The 23,692-nt window shown below is 26.5% G+C and overlaps 1 long non-coding RNA gene across 2 annotated transcripts in view; it reads right to left on the bottom strand.

The window, feature by feature from the left end:
* The window catches only part of LOC126301330 (uncharacterized), a 106,416-nt gene that overhangs the window by 19,771 nt on the left and 62,953 nt on the right, over window positions 1-23,692 (bottom strand). The window lies entirely within an intron of this gene.

The raw sequence follows: 23,692 nt of genomic DNA, 5'->3' as shown, positions 1-23,692 counted from the left end.
TAATTATGCTTTATTGTTCATTTGCTAGATTAAGTCTTCTTTCTTTTTATATTTTTTTTGAGGCTAGAATAGTTCCTACTTTACTTTTAATTTTGGGTTGGGGTTATCAACCTGAGCGTTTGCAGGCTGGTGTTTATTTAATTTTTTATACTTTGGTTGCTAGATTACCTTTATTATTAGTTTTATTTAAGGTTTATGATTTTTCTAATACTTTATATTTTCCTTTATTGGTTGATTTTGGTTCTTATTATTTTATGTTTTATGTATTTATAATTTTGACTTTTTTTTATTAAGATACCTATGTTTTTGGTTCATTTATGACTTCCTAAGGCTCATGTAGAGGCCCCTATTTCAGGTAGAATAATTCTTGCTGGTGTTTTATTAAAGTTAGGTGGTTATGGTATTTTTCGTGTTATAAAGGTTATTTCTTATTTGGGTTTAAAGTTTAATTATTTTTGATTGTCTTTAGGTTTATCTGCGGGTGTTATTGTAAGATTTATTTGTTTTCGTCAGGTTGATTTAAAGTCTTTAATTGCATATTTTTCTGTTGCTCATATAAGAATGGTTATTGGTGGATTGATGACTATGAATTGATGAGGTTGTGTAGGTTCTCTTTCTCTAATGGTTGGTCATGGTTTATGTTCTTCTGGTTTATTTTGTTTATCTAATATTATTTATGAACGTTTAGGTAGACGAAGATTATTAATTAACAAGGGTATAATTAATTTGATGCCAAGAATGGCTTTATGATGATTTCTTTTAAGATCATGAAATATGGCTGCTCCTCCTTCTTTAAATTTGGTAGGTGAAATTAGATTATTAAATAGAATTATATCTTGATCTTCTTTTAGATTCTTTGCTTTGATTTTTTTATCTTTTTTTAGAGATGTTTATACTTTGTATATATATTCTTATTCTCAGCATGGGAATTATTATTCTGGTGTTTATACTTGTTCTCTTGGTTATTTTCGTGAATATCATCTTTTACTTTTACATTGATTGCGTTTAAATATTCTCTGTTTAAAGGGTGAATATTTCTTTGTTTAGTTTGCTTAAGTATTTTAATTAAAAATATTGTTTTGTGGAATCAATGATATGAAGTTTTTCATCTTAGGCCGTGAATTTATTTTCTATTTGTTCTTTGAGTTTTTTTTCTTTGTTTATTTCGAGAACTATAATTTTTATTTTAGGTATTTATTATTTAATAATTGATTATAGAGTTTTTGTTGAGTGAGAGCTTTTCAATTTAAATGGTTCTATAGTTGTTATAACTTTAATTTTGGATTGAATATCTCTTATTTTTATATCTTTTCTTATATATATTTCTTCTTTGGTTATTTATTATAGAGAGGATTATATATCTGGTGAAAAGAATATAAATCGTTTTATTATTATTGTTTTAATATTTATTCTTTCTATAGGTTTTTTAATTATTAGTCCTAATTTAATTAGAATTTTATTAGGTTGAGATGGTTTAGGTTTAGTTTCTTATTGTTTAGTTATTTATTATCAAAATGTAAAATCTTATAGTGCTGGTATATTAACTGCACTTTCTAATCGTATTGGTGATGTTGCTATTTTAATTTCTATTGCATGAATGTTAAATTTTGGTGGTTGAAATTATATTTATTATTATGATTTTATTTCTAATTCTTTTGAAATAAAGCTCATTACTATATTAATTGTTTTAGCAGCTATAACTAAGAGAGCTCAGATTCCTTTCTCTTCATGACCTCCTGCTGCTATAGCAGCTCCTACTCCTGTTTCTGCTTTAGTTCATTCTTCTACTCTTGTTACTGCTGGTGTTTATTTATTAATTCGTTTTAGACCAATATTGGATACTTATAATTGTGGTTGATTTTTACTTTTAATTGGTTGTATAACTATATTTATGGCTGGATTGGGCGCTAATTTTGAGTTTGATTTAAAGAAGATTATTGCTCTTTCTACTTTAAGACAACTTGGTTTAATAATAAGAATTTTGGCTATAGGTTATCCAAAGCTTGCATTTTTTCATTTATTGGCTCATGCTTTATTTAAGGCATTATTATTTATATGTGCAGGTTCAATAATTCATAATTTGAAGGATTCTCAGGATATTCGTTTTATAGGATCAATTGTTAATTTCATACCTTTAACTTCAGTTTGTTTTAATGTTTCTAGTTTATCTTTGTGTGGAATACCTTTTTTAGCGGGATTTTATTCAAAGGATTTAATTCTTGAGATGGTTTGTTTAAGATGAATTAATTGTTTAATTTTTTTTCTTTATTTTTTTTCTACTGGTTTAACTGCTTCTTATTCTTTTCGTTTGTTTTATTATTCAATATCTGGTGATAATAATTTTTATTCTAGATTTTCTTTTGATGATAAGGGTTATTATATTTCATTTGGAATAATTGGTCTATTGTTTGTTGCTGTTTTTGGTGGTAGTCTTTTATCTTGATTAATTTTTCCTATTCCTCATGTGATTGCTTTACCTTATTATTTAAAGTTTTTAACTATTACAGTTGTTATTTTAGGTGCTTATTTAGGTTATCTTATTTCTAATTTTGATTTTTCTCATAATTTATTTTCTTTAAGTATACTTTCCTTTGTTAGATTTGCTGGTTCTATATGATTTATACCTTTTCTTTCAACTAAGTTTATTAGATATATTCCTTTAAAAATAGGTTATTATTCATCTAAGTCATTTGATTATGGTTGAGGTGAATTACTTGGTGGTCAAGGTTTATATAGATTATTTATTTATTTAATTGGTTATATTCAAGGTTGATATGATTCTAATTTCAAGATTTATCTTTTAACTTTTATTTTTTGAATATTTATTTTGGTAATATTGTTTTTCGTTTACTTAAATAGCTTATAATTAGAGCGTGACACTGAAGATGTTAAGGAAGTATTTTTACTTTTAAGTATTTATAAATATAGATATATTATTTTTACAGTGAAAATGTAATGTTTTATTTAAACTATATAAATTCTAGAAATGTTAACGGAGTTTAACCGCTAATATAAAAAGTTAGCAGCTTTCATATTGGCTTTACATTTCCTTAATTGGAACTATTATAGTTCAATTATATTATTAACAGTAATACGCCTCTTTTTGGCTTCAATTAATAAGAATAAGGGTAGTACATACCAATCTTCCAGGTCGAAACTGACTGCAATATTTCGCTTCTTATTCTATTTAAGGTTGATTGATAATATCAATACTTTTTGAATGCAACCCAAATGTTATATTTAACTACAACCCTTTATTCTGCTCATTGTAATGCTCCTTGGTTTCATTCATGGTATAGTCCTCCTAATAGAACTAGAATAAAAATATTGTTGATACTGTTCAGATTATAATGTCTGAAGTTTTAAAAATAATTACAATTGGTAGAATTAGTGCAATTTCTACATCAAAAATTAAAAAGATTACTGCGATTAGGAAGAATCGTATTGAGAATGGTATTCGTGCTGATCTTTCTGGATCAAACCCACATTCAACTGGTGATCTTTTTTCTCGATCATTAATTAATTTTTTTGATAGTGTTGTTGCCAGGATTATAACAATTATTGGAATAATAAATCTAATGAAAACTCTTGTTGATAGAATTAGAATTGTTTTTCTTGATTTATATCAAGCTTTCTGATTGGAAGTCAAATGTACTATTTATACTAGAAAAACAATTATCTACCTCATCAATAAATAGAGATATATAAGAATAATCATACTACGTCTACGAAGTGTCAGTATCATGCTGCTGCTTCAAATCCAAAGTGATGTCTTGGTGAAAATTGATTTATTGAGTGTCGAAGTAGACATGTTGATAAAAAGATTGTTCCAATAATTACGTGTAAACCATGGAATCCTGTTGCAACAAAGAATGTTGATCCATAAACTGCATCTGCAATGGTAAAAGGTGCTTCTCAATATTCATATGCTTGAAGTATTGTAAAGTATAGTCCTAATAACACTGCGAAGAATAATCCTTGTAGTGCTTGAGTATGATTAGATTCCATTAAACTATGATGTGCTCATGTTACTGTTACTCCTGATGCTAAAAGAATAGCTGTATTAAGTAATGGAATTTGTATAGGGTTAAAGGGTTGAATTCCTATTGGAGGTCATAGTATTCCTAGTTCAATTGTTGGTGCTAATCTTCTTCTAAAGAATGCTCAAAAAAAAGAAACGAAAAATAATACCTCTGATGCAATAAATAAAATTATTCCTCATCGTAATCCAATTGATACAAATCCTGTATGTAATCCTTGATATGTTCCTTCTCGTACTACATCTCGTCATCATTGAATTATAGTTAGTAGGGTAATTCCAAATCCAATTATGAATAAGTTAATATTAAATAGGTGGAATCATTTTGCTAGTCCTGATACTAGGACTATTGCTCCAATTGCTCCTGTTAATGGTCAAGGTCTATAGTCTACTAAGTGGAATGGGTGGTTTGAGTGAGTTGTTAACATAGGTTTAATATACTTCTCTAGAATATAGAGTTCTTAGAATTGAGAAAACATAGGCTTGAATTATTGCTACTGCTGATTCTAGAATTAATAGAAGTATTTGTCCAATAATTAGTAATGAGATTAAGTTTATTGCTATAGATGGTCCTGTGTTTCCTAATAAGGTTAATAATAAGTGTCCTGCAATTATATTTGCTGCCAACCGTACTGCTAATGTACCTGGTCGAATAACATTACTAATTGTTTCAATTAGTACTATAAATGATATTAATGCAGGCAGTGTACCTTGTGGTACAAGGTGTGTAAATATATGATTAGTATGGTTAATTCATCCAAATAATATAAATCTTAGCCATATAGGTAGGGCAATTGCAAATGTTAATGCTAAATGTCTTGTTCTAGTAAAAATATAAGGGAATAATCCTATGAAATTGTTAAATAATATTATAATAAAAATTGAGATGAAAATGAATGTTGTTCCATTAAATGATTTTGGTCCAAGAAATGTGTTAAATTCATTATGTAAGGTTAAATTTAGTTTATTTCAGATAATGTTAATTCGTGATGGTGTAAGTCAAAATAGTGATGGGATTAATAATAGTCCTAGAAATGTTCTAGTTCAATTTAATGATAAATTAAAGATGTTAGTTGATGGGTCAAATGTTGAGAATAGATTTGTTATCATTTTCAATTTAAGTTTTTTATTTCAATTGTTCCTTTTTCTGCTCTTTTAATAAGGTTAGGTTTAAATGAGAAGAAGTTTATTTGATTAAACAAGATTAATGTAGCTGAAAATATAATGAATAGTGAGAATCATATAAGAGGGGATATTTGAGGGATTTGGATATAATTTCCCCATCAGAAGTAGTCGTTAATTTACTATTATTTGGTTTAAGAGACCATTACTTACTTTCAGTCATCTGATGAATTTCAAGGTGTACTAATTTTTTTTAGTTACTTTAGATTGACACTCTAATGTTATTTATTTTAACTAACTCCTTAAATTATCTTAGATAATCACTTAATAAATAAATTTACTGAAGTTCTTTCAATTACAATTGGTATAAATCTGTGGTTTGCTCCACAGATTTCTGAGCATTGTCCAAACAATAATCCAGGTCGATTTATTGTGAATGTTCCTTGATTTAACCGACCTGGCGTTGCATCAATTTTAACCCCTAATGCAGGAACTGCTCATGAGTGTAGAACATCTGATGCTCTTGTTAATACTCGTACTTCTGTATTTATTGGTAGGATTGTTCGGTTATCTACATCTAGTAGTCGGAATCCATCATTTTCTAGGTCTTGTTCTGGTGTTATATAAGTGTCAAATTCTAAGTCTTTGAAGTCTGAATATTCATATCTTCAATATCATTGTCGTCCAATGGTTTTAATTGTAATTATTGCATCTACTGAATCATCAAGAAAATATAATAGTCGTAATGATGGAAGGGCAATAAAAATTAATGTAATTGCTGGTAAAGCTGTTCAGATTGTTTCAATTAAATGTCCATGAAGTATATTACGGTTAGTATAGGCAATAAATAATATATAACATAGGGCATAACCTACAATTACTGTAATTAATAATAATACGACCGTAGTATGATCATGAAAGAATGATAATTGCTCCATTAATGGTGAAGCTCCATCTTGAAGAGATAAATTTGATCATGTTGCCATTAATAAATATTTTCTAATAAAAGGTCAAACCTTTATTTGTAGAGCTTAAATCTACTGCACTAATCTGCCATATTAGAATCTAGAGATTAATGGTAATTCTGAGTAACTATGTTCTGCAGGAGGGTTATTTTGTAGTCATTCTGTTGATCTTCTTATGTTAGCTCTAAATATAATTGCTCGGTTTGTAATCATTCTTTCTCATATAATTACAATGAATATAATGATTCCTACAATAGAAATTGTAGACCCAATTCTTGATACTACGTTTCATGATGTATATGCGTCTGGGTAGTCAGAGTATCGTCGAGGTATTCCTGCTAATCCTAGGAAGTGTTGAGGAAAGAATGTTATATTTACTCCAATGAATATAATTGTAAATTGGATTTTTAATCATGTATTATTTATAGTTAATCCTGTAAATAGTGGATATCATTGAATGACACCTCCTATAATTGCAAATACTGCTCCTATAGATAATACATAATGAAAGTGGGCTACTACATAATATGTATCATGTAATACAATATCAAGTGATGAATTTGCTAATACTAATCCTGTTAATCCACCAATTGTAAATAGGAAAATAAATCCTAGAGCTCATAATAATGGTGGATTGAACTTGAATTTAGTTCCATATAATGTAGCTAATCATCTAAATACCTTAATTCCTGTAGGTACAGCAATAATTATTGTTGCTGATGTAAAATATGCTCGTGTGTCAACATCCATTCCTACTGTAAATATATGATGTGCTCATACAATAAATCCTATTAGTCCAATTGATAGTATAGCATAAATTATACCTAATGTTCCAAATGATTCAATTTTTCCTCTTTCTTGACATACAATATGTGAAATAATTCCGAACCCCGGTAGAATTAAAATATAAACTTCTGGGTGTCCAAAGAATCAAAATAGATGTAGATATAGAATTGGGTCACCCCCTCCTGTAGGGTCAAAGAATGATGTATTTAAATTTCGATCTATTAATAATATAGTAATAGCTCCTGCTAAAACTGGAAGTGAAAGAAGGAGAAGTAATGCTGTAATAGCTACAGATCATACAAATAAAGGTGTTTGATCTAAAGTTATACTTTCTGATCGTATATTAATTGCTGTTGTAATGAAATTCACTGCACCAAGAATAGATGATACACCTGCTAAGTGCAGTGAAAAAATAGCTAGATCTACAGATGCACCCCCGTGTGCAATAGCTCCTGCTAGAGGAGGGTAAACTGTTCATCCTGTACCAGCACCATTATCTACTATAGAAGATGTAAGAAGAAGGGTTAGTGAAGGTGGTAGTAATCAAAAACTTATGTTATTTATTCGTGGAAATGCTATATCTGGTGCACCAATTATTAGTGGAACAAGTCAATTACCAAATCCACCAATTATAATAGGTATTACTATAAAGAAAATTATTATGAATGCGTGAGCTGTAATAATAACATTATAAATCTGGTCATCCCCAATTAGAGATCCGGGTTGGCCAAGTTCAGCACGAATAAGTATTCTTATTGATGTTCCTACTATTCCTGCTCATGCTCCAAATATGAAGTATAAAGTACCAATGTCCTTATGGTTTGTTGAGAATAATCATTTTTGCGGTAAGATGGCTGAATTTTAGGTGGTAGACTGTAAATCTACTTATGAGATGTTTTCTCTCTTATCATATTTAGGTCTTATATTCAATTATGATTCTAGACTGCAATTCTAGAGGTGTAAAATTTTACTAAGGCCTAAAAGATTATTCTTTTAATTATAACTTTGAAGGTTAAGAGTTTGATTAACTTAAGTCCTTAGTATAATGAAATTAAGGTTGATGTTGAAATCAATCCTATTGTTGAAATTATTACTGTTATAGGAAGAATGATTCTTGATTTTTGGGACTTTATCTTTATAGATCACGAATTTTCTGTGTATGATATAATTAGAGCTGAGAATCAAATACGTATATAGTAGTAGAGTGTAATTGTAGTTAATACAACTATAATAGTTATAATAGTTGTTATATTGTTTTCTATTAATGATGATATTACAATTCATTTTGGTAAGAATCCAAGGAATGGTGGTAGTCCACCTAAAGATAATAAAGATAAGAATATTATGAATTTAATTTCGGTTTTTATATTTCTGGCTGAATAAATTTGATTTATGAAAAATAAATTTATTTGCTTAAATAATAAAACTATAATTAATCTTAATAGTGAGTAAATAATGAAGTATAGTTCTCAGATGTTTTCTCTGACTGTTAATGATCTAATTATTCAACCTAGATGTCTGATTGATGAATATGCTAAAAGTTGTCGTAAGGATGTTTGATTTAAACCTCCTATTGCCCCAATAATAATTCTTAAGATAATAATTGTTCAAATAAAAGTTCTTAATTGAATACAATAAGATAAGACCATTATTGGGGCGATTTTTTGTCATGTTATTAATGTTAAACAATTATTTCATCTTGATGCTCCTATAACTTCTGGAAATCAGAAATGGAAAGGTGCAGCTCCAATCTTTAATAATAGTCTAGATCTAATTATTATTGATGGGATAAATTCTGTTTCCCATCCCATGGGATATTTTATTTGAATCAGCAAAATTGAAAATAATAATATTGTCGATGCTATTGCTTGGACAATAAAATATTTAATTGATGATTCATTTATTATTATATTTTTATTTCTTGTTAGGAGCGGAATAAATGAAAGTAAGTTGATCTCAAGTCCTATTCAAACCCCAAATCAGGAATTTGATGAAATGGACAGGATCGTTCCTATCATTAATTTTGATAGGAAGAGAAGTTTTGTAGAGTTGTTGGTCATTAAAAAGGAGAGGATTGATACCTCTATAAATGGGGTATGAACCCATTAGCTTGTTTAGCTTACCTTTTTACATTAAGGTGTATGATGCACGTTAGTTTTTGATACTAAAGGAGGTAGTTTCATTCTATCTTATGTAATTTTAATGAAGGTAAATTTATTTACTTTATTTACCCTATCAAGGTAACCCTTTAATCAGGCACTTCATTTATTTAATATATAAATCGAAAGTTTTTTTTTGAAATTCTTTTATGTATTATTTTGTTTAATTAGGATTAATTTATCCTGCTCATTTTATTTTTTTATATATATATATAATAAATAATTTATATTAATATATTACATTTAATTGAAATTAAAGTATTATAAGTTCATCTTACCATTATCAATAGATTATTTTAATGTAATTATTTACCTAGGATTATAGCTACTTATGTTTTTAGCTTAAAATAGGTTATTATAATATAATATTTATAATAATATGTAATTTAATATTTAATATTATTATAATTGGATATAATTAATAAAATTATTAATTTAAATGTAAAATATTATAATTAATATAAATAATTATATTAATTATAATAATATAATTATGTAAATTATCTATAATTAGATTATTTAACTAATATATATGAAAGTTAACTTAATATAAAAAAAAGAATTCATATTAATAACATATTATATTAAATTACATAATTGTATAAAATATATTTATTATATTATTTAATCTTTCTTTATTTTTTAGTGAAAAGAAAGATTAAATAAGAAAGAAAATAATACATTTATTGCTATACATGTTCCATATTAATCTTTAATTATATATAATAGAGAAGTTGTTGTGGTCATACATAGGGGCGTTTCTTTTTTTTTGTTAATGTTTGTGGTTTTTTTCTTTTTTTTTCTTTAAATATTTGAATCTTTTATTTTTCCTGAATTAATAGATTTAAAATTTTCTTATTTTTTATTTTTAAAAGTTTTATTCTTGCTTGTTTATTCACTTTTTCTTTGTATTATATGTAAGTTTTGTTAGACTAAATGTTCTTTTTGCAGTAATTTGATTTAATTATCAAGTGATTTTGGATTTAGCAATTGATTTAGTATCGGCATAATTCGTGCCAGCAGCCGCGGTTATACGATTGATACAAGTGAATATTATTGGTTAAAACAGTTGTTTATATTATTAGGGTTGAAATATAAATTTGTAAGGTGAAATGTTAAAATTTATTTGTGGCCCTTTTTATGAATCTGTGAAATTTAAATAATAAACTAGGATTAGATACCCTATTATTTTAAATGTTAATTATATTTACCAGCATACTATTAGTTAAGGTCTTTAAACCCAAAGAATTTGGCGGTATCTCATTCCATTCAGAGGAACCTACCCCATGATTGATTATACACGATTTACTCTACTTAATTTATTTGTTTGTATATCTCCGTTATCAGAGAATCTTTATAGAGTAATAATTCTCAAGATTTATAATTATAAAATATTTCAGGTCAAGGTGCAGCTTATAGTTAAGAGGAGGTGGGTTACAATAGATTTTTGTTTATAACGGATTTGATAGTGAAATACTGTTAATGAAGGTGGATTTGATAGTAATTTAATTTATTTAATTTAACTGATATTGGCTCTGAGATGTGTACACATCGCCCGTCGCTCTCATTATTGATTATTCTATTTTATTTTAAAGTAGCTTCAATTTAGATGAGATAAGTCGTAACATAGTAGATGTACTGGAAAGTGTATCTAGGAAGAGTTTCAAGATATAACTTATTAGTAAAGTGTTTCATTTACACTGAAAATTTTTCTGTGCAAATCAGGATATCTTGATTATTTATTTTATTATATTTATTTTTTGTTTATTTAATTATTTAATATAAATAATTTTATTGTATTTTTGTCTTAGTATATTTTATAGAATTGATTTTATAAATTATAGTTTATTGGTGTATTGTAAGTGTTTTATGAAATATTATTTTAAATTTTTTTAAGTAGATTTTATTTATTGTACCTTTTGTATCAGGGTTTATCAAAATTTTAGTATTTATTTTACTTGTCTCGATTTGGGTTGATTTATAAATAATTTATAGTTAATGTATCATAATTATTATTAAATTATTTATAGAAATGAGATGTTAATCGTTTCCCAAGATATCTAGTTTCTTAAGAAAAAATTTAATTTTTTAAAGTTATTTGTTTTTATTTAATTTTTTAAGTAAAAATATTAACTTATTTATTCTTTAAGGGATAAGCTTTGAAGTTAATAACCATTAATTTATTTTATAGAAATATAATAGTAAGCTTTAAACCAGCTATCTTTAAGATTACGTTTTAGTTCATTATTTTTTATTTTGATTTTATAAATATTTTAAGTTTTTTATTAAGATTATTAATTTAATTTTAAAATTTTTGTAATAATGATAGAATTAGTATATTTATTTGTATGAAATTTTTACCTTGTGAACTTATTATAAGGAACTAGGCAAAATTGATTTCCGCCTGTTTATCAAAAACATGTCCTCTTGTTTATATTTTGAGGTCTGGCCTGCTCACTGAGCGTATTTTTAAAGAGCCGCGGTATTTTGACCGTGCAAAGGTAGCATAATCATTAGTCTCTTAATTAGTGGCTGGAATGAATGGCTTGACGAGAAATCAACTGTCTCTTAATAAATTTTTGAATTTAACTTTTGAGTCAAAAGGCTTAAATTCTTCTTTAGGACGAGAAGACCCTATAGAGGTTGACATTTTACTTTTATATAGTTTTTTGTTTGTCTTTCTATATTTAATGATGATGTTTTGTTGGGGTGACATGAAGAATAGATAAACTCTTCATTATTATATCATTTATTTATGTTTGTTATTTTGATCCATAATTTATGATCATAAGATTAAGTTACCTTAGGGATAACAGCGTAATTGTTTTTGAGAGCTCATATCGACAAAGCAGATTGCGACCTCGATGTTGGATTAAGAAAAATTTTTGGTGCAGGAGCCCAATGATTAGGTCTGTTCGACCTTTAAATTCTTACATGATCTGAGTTCAGACCGGCGTGAGCCAGGTCGGTTTCTATCCTAAGATTGTTAATCCATATTAGTACGAAAGGACCATATGATTAAAATATTTTTTGTTATATTGATTAATATTAATTTATTTACTATTTTGACAGATTAATGTGTTGAATTTAGAATTCATTTATGTAGATTTTTTCTACAAATAGTATTGATACTTTATGATTTATTTATATTTATTTTGAATTTTCTTTTATTGGTTATTTGTGTTTTAATTAGTGTTGCCTTTTTAACTTTATTAGAGCGTAAGGTTTTAGGTTATATTCAGATTCGAAAGGGTCCAGATAAGGTAGGTTTTGTTGGAATTCCTCAGCCATTTAGAGATGCTATTAAGTTAATTTGTAAGGAGCAGCCAATTCCTATTATATCTAATTACCTACTTTATTATTTTTCCCCTGTTTTTAATTTAATGATTTCTTTAGCCGTTTGAGTAATTTTTCCTTATTTAACTTATATGTGTTCTTTTTCTTATGGATTTTTATTTTTTTTATGTTGTACTAGATTAGGTGTTTATACTGTTATAATTGCTGGTTGATCTTCTAATTCAAATTATTCATTATTAGGTTCTCTTCGTTCTGTTGCTCAAACAATTTCTTATGAAGTTAGTTTAGCTTTAATTTTATTGTCTTTAATTATTTTAATTGGTAGTTTTAATATGTTTGATTTTATAAACTATCAGCTTTATTGTTGATTTATTATTATTTCTTTTCCTTTAGCTTTAGCTTGTTTTGCTTCTTGCTTAGCTGAAACTAATCGTACTCCTTTTGATTTTGCTGAAGGGGAATCTGAGTTAGTTTCAGGATTTAATATTGAGTATGGTGCGGGTGGTTTTACTTTAATTTTTTTAGCTGAATATACTAGAATTGTCTTCATAAGAATGTTATTGGCTTTAATTTTTTTGGGCGGTGATTTTTATTCTTTTATATTTTTTATTAAGCTTGCTATTATATCTTTTGGTTTTATTTGGGTTCGTGGAACATTACCACGGTTCCGTTATGATAAATTAATGTACTTAGCTTGAAAAAGTTTTTTACCTTTATCTTTGAATTTTTTTATTTTCTTTGTTGGTTTAAAGATTTTATTTATCTCATTTGTTTAGTGAAATTTTTTGAGAAAAGTTAATAGAAGAGTTAAACTTCTAATTTTATGTTTTCAAAACATATGCTTTTCCTAAGCTAATTAACTTTATTCCTTAATTAATTTATCTCATGCGTTTGCGACATGGACATTAATTAAGAAATATGTGAAGTAAATAATTGTTAAGATTTGACCTGTTATAATATAAGGTTCTTCAACAGGTCGTTTACCAATTCACGTTAGTAAGCATACAACAACTACTATAATTCAGAATAAAATTTGATTAATAGGGTAAAATTGAATGCCTCGGAATGGTGTTTTATTATAAAATGGTAAAATTATTAAGATTCTAATTGATAAAATAATGCAATAACACCTCCTAACTTATTAGGGATAGATCGTAGAATTGCATATGCAAATAGGAAATATCATTCTGGTTGAATGTGAACTGGTGTTACTAATGGGTTGGCAGGTACAAAGTTATCTGGATCTCCTAATAGGTAAGGATTAATTAAACATAGTATAATTAATAATGATGTTATTATTACAAATGTAATAGAATCCTTAAAGGTAAAGTATGGATGGAATGGAATTTTTTCAATATCTCCATTTAGTCCAAGAGGATTATTAGATCCTGTTTGGTGAAGAAAAAATAAATGAATTGCTGCTATAGCAGCAATAATAAATGGTAATACAAAATGGAATGTGAAGAATCGATTTAATGTTGCATTATCAACAGCGAATCCTCCTCATACTCATTGGACTAAATCTGTTCCTAAGTATGGGATTGCTGATAATAAATTAGTAATTACTGTTGCACCTCAAAAAGATATTTGGCCTCAGGGTAAGACATTTCCTATAAATGCAGTTGCTATAACTAAAAATAAAATCACTGTACCAATTATTCAGGTATGTATATATATATAAGATCCATAGTAAATTCCCCGTCCTACATGTAAGTAAATACAAATAAAAAATATAGATGCTCCATTTGCGTGTAAGGTTCGGATAATTCAACCATTATTTACGTCTCGGCAGATGTGTACTACACTACTGAATGCTATTTCAATATTTGATGTATAATGTATAGCTAAAAATAGTCCAGTTACGATTTGAATTACCAAACATAACCCTAATAGGGATCCAAAATTTCATCAAAATGAAATATTTGTTGGGGCAGGTAAGTCAATTAAAGAGTTATTAATAATTTTAATTAAAGGATGTCTTAATCGTAAGGGTTTATTCATTAGTAATTATCTTATTTTATGAATAGGTCCCTGATTAATATTGGTGATTTTAACAACTGCTAGTAGTGCTAAAAATAAATAAATTATTATTATTATTGTAATAATGAATGTTGGTCTATTATATAATTATTCTAAAGATATTGTTATTTCTTGATAATTGATTGAATTATCAATATTTATAGTTTCGGTGTTTTTGAAAAAGTCTATAAATATAGATATATCTAGAATAATTAATATTAATATGATAAATACTCACATTATTAATGTAATAATTATAGTGATTGATTTAGGCTGAAATATTTCGTTTGATGCAATTCTTGTAATGTAAATAAATAATACTAGTATACCACCAAGAAATGTTAAAAATAAAATATATGATAATCAATATCTTTCTATTATTGTTCCTGTTATTAATCCAACTAGGAAGGTTTGAAGGATAATAAAAAGCATTATTGATATTGGGTGTCTTAATTTAATAAAATTAATATTTATTACATTTGATAATGATATAATTATTATTTTGATCATTTCAGGGGTTAGTTTATTTAAAATACCGGTTTTGGGGACCGATGATGGAAGCTTTTCCACCTCTGAAGTTTTAAAAGTGGGGGCTGGACTTATTTCCGGTTTACAAGACCGGCGTTTTTTTTAAACTATTAAAACTAATGTTTATATTCTCTATTTTTACTTCTTTATTGATTTATTTTGCTGGTGTTTATGTTTTTTCTTCTAAACGTAAACATTTATTAATGGTTCTTTTGAGATTAGAATATATTGTTCTTTCTTTATTTATGTTAGTTATTGTTTTTCTTATTGAGTTTGATTATGATTATTTCTTTCCTGTTATTTTTTTAGTTTTTTCTGTTTGTGAGGGTGCTTTAGGTCTTTCTATTTTAGTTTCAATAATTCGTTCTCATGGTAATGATTTTTTTAATTCTTTTGGTTTATCTTTATGTTAAAGTATTTATTTATAACTATTTTTTTGATCCCTCTTTGTTTATTAAATAATTGTTGATGGTTGGTTCATTCTTTAATGTTTCTGTCGGGTTTTGTTTTTATAATTTGTGTTTATTCATATGCTGATTTGAATATAATTAGATATTATTTTGGTATTGATTATTTTTCTTTTAGTTTAATTTTACTTAGTTTTTGGATTTGTTCTTTAATAATCACTGCTAGAGGGTCAGTTTATTTAAGTTCATATCATTCTAATTTTTTTGTTTTTATGGTTTTGATTTTAATAATTATGCTTTTTTGTTCATTTGCTAGATTAAGTCTTCTTTCTTTTTATATTTTTTTTGAGGCTAGATTAGTTCCCACTTTACTTTTAATTTTGGGTTGGGGTTATCAACCTGAGCGTTTGCAGGCTGGTGTTTATTTAATTTTTTATACTTTGGTTTCTAGATTACCTTTATTATTAGTTTTATTTAAGGTTTATGATTTTTCTAATACTTTATATTTTCCTTTATTGGTTGATTTTGGTTCTTATTATTTTATGTTTTATGTATTTATAATTTTGACTTTTTTAGTTAAGATACCTATGTTTTTGGTTCATTTATGACTTCCTAAGGCTCATGTAGAGGCCCCTATTTCAGGTAGAATAATTCTTGCTGGTGTTTTATTAAAGTTAGGTGGTTATGGTATTTTTCGTGTTATAAAGGTTAATTCTAATTTGGGTTTAAAGTTTAATTATTTTTGATTGTCTTTAGGTTTATCTGGGGGTGTTATTGTAAGATTTATTTGTTTTCGTCAGGTTGATTTAAAGTCTTTAATTGCATATTCTTCTGTTGCTCATATAAGAATGGTTATTGGTGGATTGATGCCTATGAATTGATGAGGTTGTGTAGGTTCTCTTTCTCTAATGGTTGGTCATGGTTTATGTTCTTCTGGTTTATTTTGTTTATCTAATATTATTTATGAAGATTCTTTGGTTTGATTTTTTTATCTTTTTTTAGAGCTGTTTATACTTTGTATATATTTTCTTATTCTCAGCATGGGAATTATTATTCTGGTGTTTATACTTGTTCTCTTGGTTATTTTCGTGAATATCATCTTTTACTTTTACATTGATTGCCTTTAAATATTCTCTGTTTAAAGGGTGAATATTTCTTTGTTTAGTTTGCTTAAGTATTTTAATTAAAAATATTGTTTTGTGGAATCAATGATCTGAAGTTTTTCATCTTAGGCCGTGAATTTATTTTCTATTTGTTCTTTGAGTTTTTTTTCTTTGTTTATTTCGAGAACTATAATTTTTATGTTAGGTATTTATTATTTAATAATTGATTATAGAGTTTTTGTTGAGTGAGAGCTTTTCAATTTAAATGGTTCTATAGTTGTTATAACTTTAATTTTGGATTGAATATCTCTTATTTTTATATCTTTTGTTATATATATTTCTTCTTTGGTTATTTATTATAGAGAGGATTATATATCTGGTGAAAAGAATATAAATCGTTTTATTATTATTGTTTTAATATTTATTCTTTCTATAGGTTTTTTAATTATTAGTCCTAATTTAATTAGAATTTTATTAGGTTGAGATGGTTTAGGTTTAGTTTCTTATTGTTTAGTTATTTATTATCAAAATGTAAAATCTTATTGTGCTGGTATATTAACTGCACTTTCTAATCATATTGGTGATGTTGCTATTTTAATTTCTATTGCATGAATGTTAAATTTTGGTGGTTGAAATTATATTTATTATTATGATTTTATTTCTAATTCTTTTGAAATAAAGCTCATTACTATATTAATTGTTTTAGCAGCTATAACTAAGAGAGCTCAGATTCCTTTCTCTTCATGACTTCCTGCTGCTATAGCAGCTCCTACTCCTGTTACTGCTTTAGTTCATTCTTCTACTCTTGTTACTGCTGGTGTTTATTTATTAATTCGTTTTAGACCAATATTGGATACTTATAATTGTGGTTGATTTTTACTTTTAATTGGTTGTATAACTATATTTATGGCTGGATTGGGCGCTAATTTTGAGTTTGATTTAAAGAAGATTATTGCTCTTTCTACTTTAAGACAACTTGGTTTAATAATAAGAATTTTGGCTATAGGTTATCCAAAGCTTGCATTTTTTCATTTATTGGCTCATGCTTTATTTAAGGCATTATTATTTATATGTGCAGGTTCAATAATTCATAATTTGAAGGATTCTCAGGATATTCGTTTTATAGGATCAATTGTTATTTTCATACCTTTAACTTCAGTTTCTAGTTTATCTTTGTGTGGAATACTTTTTTTAGCGGGATTTTATTCAAAGGATTTAATTCTTGAGATGGTTTGTTTAAGATGAATTAATTGTTTAATTTTTTTTCTTTATTTTTTTTCTACTGGTTTAACTGCTTCTTATTCTTTTCGTTTGTTTTATTATTCAATATCTGGTGATAATAATTTTTATTCTAGATTTTCTTTTGATGATAAGGGTTATTATATTTCATTTGGAATAATTGGTCTATTGTTTGTTGCTGTTTTTGGTGGTAGTCTTTTATCTTGATTAATTTTTCCTATTCCTCATGTGATTGCTTTACCTTATTATTTAAAGTTTTTAACTATTACAGTTGTTATTTTAGGTGCTTATTTAGGTTATCTTATTTCTAATTTTGATTTTTCTCATAATTTATTTTCTTTAAGTATACTTTCTTTTGTTAGATTTGCTGGTTCTATATGATTTATACCTTTTATTTCAACTAAGTTTATTAGATATATTCCTTTAAAAATAGGTTATTATTCATCTAAGTCATTTGATTATGGTTGAGGTGAATTACTTGGTGGTCAAGGTTTATATAGATTATTTATTTATTTAATTGCTTATATTCAAGGTTGATATGATTCTAATTTCAAGATTTATCTTTTAACTTTTATTTTTTGAATATTTATTTTGGTAATATTGTTTTGTCGTTTACTTAAATAGCTTATAATTAGAGCGTGACACTGAAGATGTTAAGGAAGTATTTTTACTTTTAAGTATTTATAAATATAGATATATTATTTTTACAGTGAAAATGTAATGTTTTATTTAAACTATATAAATTTTAGAAATGTTAACGGAGTTTAACCGCTAATATAAAAAGTTAGCAGCTTTCATATTGGCTTTACATTTCCTTAATTGGAACTATTATAGTTCAATTATATTATTAACAGTAATACGCCTCTTTTTGGCTTCAATTAATAAGAATAAGGGTAGTACATACCAATCTTCCAGGTCGAAACTGACTGCAATATTTCGCTTCTTATTCTATTTAAGGTTGATTGATAATATCAATACTTTTTGAATACAACCCAAATGTTATATTTAACTACAACCCTTTATTCTGCTCATTGTAATGCTCCTTGGTTTCATTCATGGTATAGTCCTCCTAATAGAACTAGAATAAAAAATATTGTTGATACTGTTCAGATTATAATGTCTGAAGTTTTAAAAATAATTACAATTGGTAGAATTAGTGCAATTTCTACATCAAAAATTAAAAAGATTACTGCGATTAGGAAGAATCGTATTGAGAATGGTATTCGTGCTGCTCTTTTTGGATCAAACCCACATTCAAATGGTGATCTTTTTTCTCGATCATTAATTAATTTTTTTGATAGTGTTGTTGCCAGGATTATAACAATTATTGGAATAATAAATCTAATGAAAACTCTTGTTGATAGAATTAGAATTGTTTTTCTTGATTTATATCAAGCTTTCTGATTGGAAGTCAAATGTACTATTTATACTAGAAAAACAATTATCTACCTCATCAATAAATAGAGATATATAAGAATAATCATACTACGTCTACGAAGTGTCAGTATCATGCTGCTGCTTCAAATCCAAAGTGATGTCTTGGTGAAAATTGATTTATTGAGTGTCGAAGTAGACATGTTGATAAAAAGATTGTTCCAATAATTACGTGTAAACCATGGAATCCTGTTGCAACAAAGAATGTTGATCCATAAACTGCATCTGCAATGGTAAAAGGTGCTTCTCAATATTCATATGTTTGAAGTATTGTAAAGTATAGTCCTAATAACACTGTGAAGAATAATCCTTGTAGTGCTTGAGTATGATTAGATTCCATTAAACTATGATGTGCTCATGTTACTGTTACTCCTGATGCTAAAAGAATAGCTGTATTAAGTAATGGAATTTGTATAGGGTTAAAGGGTTGAATTCCTATTGGAGGTCATAGTATTCCTAGTTCAATTGTTGGTGCTAATCTTCTTCTAAAGAATGCTCAAAAAAAAGAAACGAAAAATAATACCTCTGATGCAATAAATAAAATTATTCCTCATCGTAATCCAATTGATACAAATCCTGTATGTAATCCTTGATATGTTCCTTCTCGTACTACATCTCATCATCATTGAATTATAGTTAGTAGGGTAATTCCAAATCCAATTATGAATAAGTTAATATTAAATAGGTGGAATCATTTTGCTAGTCCTGATACTAGGACTATTGCTCCAATTGCTCCTGTTAATGGTCAAGGTCTATAGTCTACTAAGTGGAATGGGTGGTTTGAGTGAGTTGTTAACATAGGTTTAATATACTTCTCTAGAATATAGAGTTCTTAGAATTGAGAAAACATAGGCTTGAATTATTGCTACTGCTGATTCTAGAATTAATAGAAGTATTTGTCCAATAATTAGTAATGAGATTAAGTTTATTGCTATAGATGGTCCTGTGTTTCCTAATAAGGTTAATAATAAGTGTCCTGCAATTATATTTGCTGCCAACCGTACTGCTAATGTACCTGGTCGAATAACATTACTAATTGTTTCAATTAGTACTATAAATGATATTAATGCAGGCGGTGTACCTTGTGGTACAAGGTGTGTAAATATATGATTAGTATGGTTAATTCATCCAAATAATATAAATCTTAGCCATATAGGTAGGGCAATTGCAAATGTTAATGCTAAATGTCTTGTTCTAGTAAAAATATAAGGGAATAATCCTATGAAATTGTTAAATAATATTATAATAAAAATTGAGATGAAAATGAATGTTGTTCCATTAAATGATTTTGGTCCAAGAAGTGTTTTAAATTCATTATGTAAGGTTAAATTTAGTTTATTTCAGATAATGTTAATTCGTGATGGTGTAAGTCAAAATAGTGATGGGATTAATAATAGTCCTAGAAATGTTCTAGTTCAATTTTATGATAAATTAAAGATGTTAGTTGATGGGTCAAATGTTGAGAATAGATTTGTTATCATTTTCAATTTAAGTTTTTTATTTCAATTGTTCCCTTTTCTGCTCTTTTAATAAGGTTAGGTTTAAATGAGAAGAAGTTTATTTGATTAAACAAGATTAATGTAGCTGAAAATATAATGAATAGTGAGAATCATATAAGAGGGGATATTTGAGGGATTTGGATATAATTTCCCCATCAGAAGTAGTCGTTAATTTACTATTATTTGGTTTAAGAGACCATTACTTACTTTCAGTCATCTGATGAATTTCAAGGTGTACTAATTTTTTTTAGTTACTTTAGATTGACACTCTAATGTTATTTATTTTAACTAACTCCTTAAATTATCTTAGATAATCACTTAATAAATAAATTTACTGAAGTTCTTTCAATTACAATTGGTATAAATCTGTGGTTTGCTCCACAGATTTCTGAGCATTGTCCAAAGAATAATCCAGGTCGATTTATTGTGAATGTTCCTTGATTTAACCGACCTGGCGTTGCATCAATTTTAACCCCTAATGCAGGAACTGCTCATGAGTGTAGAACATCTGATGCTCTTGTTAATACTCGTACTTCTGTATTTATTGGTAGGATTGTTCGGTTATCTACATCTAGTAGTCGGAATCCATCATTTTCTAGGTCTTGTTCTGGTGTTATATAAGTGTCAAATTCTACGTCTAAAGTCCTTAGAATAATGAAATTAAGGTTGATGTTGAAATCAATCCTATTGTTGAAATTATTACTGTTATAGGAAGAATGATTCTTGATTTTTGGGACTTTATCTTTATAGATCACGAATTTTCTGTGTATGATATAATTAGAGCTGAGAATCTAATACGTATATAGTAGTAGAGTGTAATTGTAGTTAATACAACTATAATAGTTATAATAGTTGTTATATTGTTTTCTATTAATGATTGTATTACAATTCATTTTGGTAAGAATCCAAGGAATGGTGGTAGTCCACCTAAAGATAATAAAGATAAGAATATTATGAATTTAATTTCGGTTTTTATATTTCTGGCTGAATAAATTTGATTTATGAAAAATAAATTTATTTGCTTAAATAATAAAACTATAATTAATCTTAATAGTGAGTAAATAATGAAGTATAGTTCTCAGATGTTTTCTCTGACTGTTAATGATCTAATTATTCAACCTAGATGTCTGATTGATGAATATGCTAAAAGTTGTCGTAAGGATGTTTGATTTAAACCTCCTATTGCCCCAATAATAATTCTTAAGATAATAATTGTTCAAATAAAAGTTCTTAATTGAATACAATAAGATAAGACCATAATTGGGGCGATTTTTTGTCATGTTATTAATGTTAAACAATTATTTCATCTTGATGCTCCTATAACTTCTGGAAATCAGAAATGGAAAGGTGCAGCTCCAATCTTTATTAATAGTCTAGATCTAATTATTATTGATGGGATAAATTCTGTTTCCCATCCCATGGGATATTTTATTTGAATCAGCAAAATTGAAAATAATAATATTGTCGATGCTATTGCTTGGACAATAAAATATTTAATTGATGATTCATTTATTATTATATTTTTATTTCTTGTTAGGAGCGGAATAAATGAAAGTAAGTTGATCTCAAGTCCTATTCAAACCCCAAATCAGGAATTTGATGAAATGGACAGGATCGTTCCTATCATTAATGTTGATAGGAAGAGAAGTTTTGTAGAGTTGTTGGTCATTAAAAAGGAGAGGATTGATACCTCTATAAATGGGGTATGAACCCATTAGCTTGTTTAGCTTACCTTTTTACATTAAGGTGTATGATGCATGTTAGTTTTTGATACTAAAGGAGGTAGTTTAATTCTATCTTATGTAATTTTAATGAAGGTAATTTTATTTACTTTATTTACCCTATCAAGGTAACCCTTTAATCAGGCACTTCATTTATTTAATATATAAATCGAAAGTTTTTTTTTGAAATTCTTTTATGTATTATTTTGTTTAATTAGGATTAATTTATCCTGCTCATTTTATTTTTTATATATATATATATATATATAATAAATAATTTATATTAATATATTACATTTAATTGAAATTAAAGTATTATAAGTTCATCTTACCATCATCAATTGATTATTTTAATGCAATTATTTACCTAGGATTATAGCTACTTATGTTTTTAGCTTAAAATAGGTTATTATAATATAATATATATAATAATATGTAATTTAATATTTAATATTATTATAATTGGATATAATAAATAAAATTATTAATTTAAATATAAAATATTATAATTAATATAAATAATTATATTAATTATAATAATATAATTATGTAAATTATCTATAATTAGATTATTTAACTAATATATATGAAAGTTAACTTAATATAAAAAAGAATTCATATTAATAACATATTATATTAAATTACATAATTGTAAAAAATATTTTTATTATATTATTTAATCTTTATTTATTTATTAGTGAAAAGAAAGATTAAATAAGAAAGAATATAATACATTTATTGCTATACATGTTCCATATTAATCTTTAATTATATATAATAGAGAAGTTGTTGTGGTCATACATAGGGGCGTTTCTTTTTTTTTTGTTAATGTTTGTGGTTTTTTTCTTTTTTTTTCTTTCAATATTTGAATCTTTTATTTTTTCCTGAATTAATAGATTTAAAATTTTCTTATTTTATATTTTTAAAAGTTTTATTCTTGCTTGTTTATTCACTTTTTCTTTGTATTATATGTAAGTTTTGTTAGACTAAATGTTCTTTTTGCAGTAATTAGATTTAATTATCAAGTGATTTTGGATTTAGCAATTGATTTATTATCGGCATAATTCGTGCCAGCAGCCGCGGTTATACGATTGATACAAGTGAATATTATTGGTTAAAACAGTTGTTTATATTATTAGGGTTGAAATATAAATTTGTAAGGTGAAATGTTAAAATTTATTTGTGGCCCTTTTTATGAATCTGTGAAATTTAAATAATAAACTAGGATTAGATACCCTATTATTTTAAATGTTAATTATATTTACCAGGGTACTATTAGTTAAGGTCTTTAAACCCAAAGAATTTGGCGGTATCTCATTCCATTCAGAGGAACCTACCCCATGATTGATAATACACGATTTACTCTACTTAATT

The sequence above is a fragment of the Schistocerca gregaria genome, unplaced genomic scaffold, assembly GCF_023897955.1.
Source record: "Schistocerca gregaria isolate iqSchGreg1 unplaced genomic scaffold, iqSchGreg1.2 ptg000066l, whole genome shotgun sequence".
In the NCBI taxonomy this organism is placed as follows: Eukaryota; Metazoa; Arthropoda; class Insecta; order Orthoptera; family Acrididae; genus Schistocerca; species Schistocerca gregaria.
Note: the sequence above shows the minus strand (reverse complement) of the source record. Positions and strands in the feature narration are given on the sequence as shown.